Source organism: Callospermophilus lateralis, unplaced genomic scaffold, assembly GCF_048772815.1.
Source record: "Callospermophilus lateralis isolate mCalLat2 unplaced genomic scaffold, mCalLat2.hap1 Scaffold_89, whole genome shotgun sequence".
Taxonomy (NCBI): Eukaryota; Metazoa; Chordata; class Mammalia; order Rodentia; family Sciuridae; genus Callospermophilus; species Callospermophilus lateralis.
This window is the reverse complement of record NW_027517018.1, coordinates 6,363,494-6,366,524: the sequence shown is the minus strand read 5'-3', so window position 1 is coordinate 6,366,524 and position 3,031 is coordinate 6,363,494.

Genomic DNA, 3,031 nt, shown 5'->3' with positions numbered 1-3,031 from the left:
TGTATGCAATTCAATTTCAATTTATGATCTACGCCCCCCCTTTTCTTTCCTGTCCACTCTCCATTCTCCCATTCTGTTTCCTCTACTAGACTTCCTTTTGCTCCTCTATTAACTTATATTTAATTGGTTCTTTCTGTCTATGCATAACATGAACTTTCCTATTACATATTTATATATGCCCATAATATGACTTTTAAAATTTGTTCTTTTTAATTATACATGGCAGTAATATGTATTTGAACTTGTCATACATGCCTGGAAAATAACTTCCAATTCATAACATAATTTTTAACTAATTAATTCTGCATTACCACACCTTACCCATCTCTGTCATTCTTGGTCTCTTTTGTCTATATAGTGATCTTTTCCTCGTGTTTATGTTATCCCATTCTTCACTTCTTGTTTCCTTTGTTTTATTCTAGCTTCTGCAAATGAGAGGAAGCATTCAATTTTTGAGTTTCTACGTTTGGCTTATTTCACTTAGCACAATATTCTCCATTTCCATCCATTCATTTACTGGCAAATACAATAATTTTATTATTTTAATGGCTGAATAGAACTCCATTTTTTTGTGTGTGTGCATGTATTTCACAATTTCTTAATCCATTTATCTATTGATGGACATATAGGTTAATTTCATAATTTAGATATTACAAATTGTGTTGCTATGAACATTGAGGTGGCTGTAACACTATAGTATGCAGATTTTAGATCTTCAGGGAAAATGCCAAGGAGTGGGAGAGCTGGGTCTTATGATTGATTCATTCACAGTTTTTTTGAGGAAACTCCATATAGTTTTCCAGAGTGGTTTTACTTAGTCTGCAGTCCTGCCAACAATGTATAAGTGTTCCTTTATCCCCAAAACTTTGCCAGCATTTATTATTGTTTGTATTCTTGATCATTGCCATTCTGACTGCAGTAAGATGCTATCCCAGTATAGTTTTGATTTACATTTCCAAGATTGCTAAAAGATGTTGAATATTTATTTATTTATTTATTATTACACATGACAGCAGCATTTTAATTCATAGTATACATATGGAGCACAATTTTTCATTTCCCTGGTTGTATGCAAAGTAGAGTCACACCATTTGTGTCTTCATACATGTACCTAGGGTAGTGATATCACCCTCATTCCATCATATTTTGTACCCCCATGCTTGTTCCCTCCCTCTCCCTCTCCTTTTACCTATCCAAAGTTTTTCCATTCCTCCCATGCTCCCCACCCCTCTTTGTGGATCAGCATCCACTTATCAGAGAAAATATTCAGCCTTTGGTTTTGGGATAGCTTACTTAGCATGATATTCTCCTACTCCATTCATTTACCTGAAAATGCAATAATTTTATTCTCTTTCAATGCTGAGTAATATTTGCATTGTGTATATATACCACAGTTTCTTTATTCATTCATCTATTGAAGGACATATAGGTTGTTTTACATAATTTAGCTATTATGTATTGTGTTGCTAAAAACATTGATGTGGTTGTGTCACAAAAGTATGCTGTTTAAGTCCTTTGGGTATAAACAGAGAAGTGAGATAGATGGGTCAAATGGTGGTTCCATTGCAAGTTTTCTGAGGAAGCTCCATACTGCTTTTCGAATTGGTTGCACCAATTTGCAGTCCCACAGGCAATTTAAGAGGGTACCCTTTTCTCCACATCCTAGCCAACAGTTATTGTTGCTTGTATCCTTAATAACTGCCATTCTGACTGGAGTGAGATGAAATCTTACAGTAATTTTAATTTGCATTTCTCTTATTGCTAGAAATGTTGAACATTTTCATATATTGTTGATTGATTATATATCTTCTTCTGATAAGTATCTTTTCAGTTCCTTAGTCAATTTATTGATTGAATTATTCAAATTTTTGGTGTTAAGTTTTTTTGAGTTTTTTATATATCCCATAGATTAGTACTCTATCTGATGTGCATGTGGTCAAAATTGTCTCCGAAAATGTAAGATTTGTCTTCACCATGTTGATTGTTTCTTTTGCTAGAAGAAGCTTTTTACCTTGAAACCATCCATTTATTGATTCTTTATTTTATTTCTTTCACTATGGAGGCTTGTTAAGGAAGTTAGGACTAAACTGACATGATGAATATTTGGGCCTTCTTTTTCTTCTTAGTCATAGGGTCTCTGATCTAATTCCAAGGTCCTTAATCTACTTTGAGTTGAGTTTGGTGCATGGTGAGAGAAAGGAGCTTAATTTCACTTTGCTACATATGGATTTCCAGTTTTTCTAGCACCAATTGTTGAAGAGGCTATCTTTTCTAAATATATGATTTTGGTACCTTTATGTAATATGAGATGACTGTATTTATGTGGGTTTGTCTGTGTGTCCTCTATTCTGTACCATTGGTCTACAAGTCTATTTTGGTGCCAATACTATGCCATTTTTATTACTATTGCTGTGTAGTATAGTTTAAGTTCTGGTATTGTGATGCCCCCTGCTTCATTCTTCTTGCTAAGGATTGCTTTGGCTATTCTAGGTCTCTTATTTTTCCTGATAAATTTTATGATTGCTTTTTCTATTTCTATGAGAAATGTCACTGGGATTTTGATTGGAATTGCATTAAATCTCTATAATGCTTTTAGTAGTATGGTCATTTTGACAATATCAATTCTGCCTCTCCAAGCAGAAGGGAAGTAGATTCAAGAAGGTGGGCCAGAGGGAGGCAGCATTCTGTGTTGCTCTGTGACCTGGGACTCAAGTAGTGAGAATACTACTTCTCTGTGAGCTATATTCCTGCTCCCATGCAGGAATCACATCATCATGCCTGTGCAGGGCTCTAGGCCTCAGCATCAGAGTAGGTCTCCCAACTACTCACCCATGCAGGACTACTGGGTGCCTGAGAAGGACCATTGGCATCAGCACCAGTGCAGAAATTTTGACCACCCACCCAAGCAGAAATCCTGAATTCCACTGCCACACAGGACACTTAGAAACTTCACACATGCAGGAACTCCAGCCACCACTCCCATGTGCATTCCCATCAACCAACATGGGGCTCCCCTGGTTGCCTCCATCTT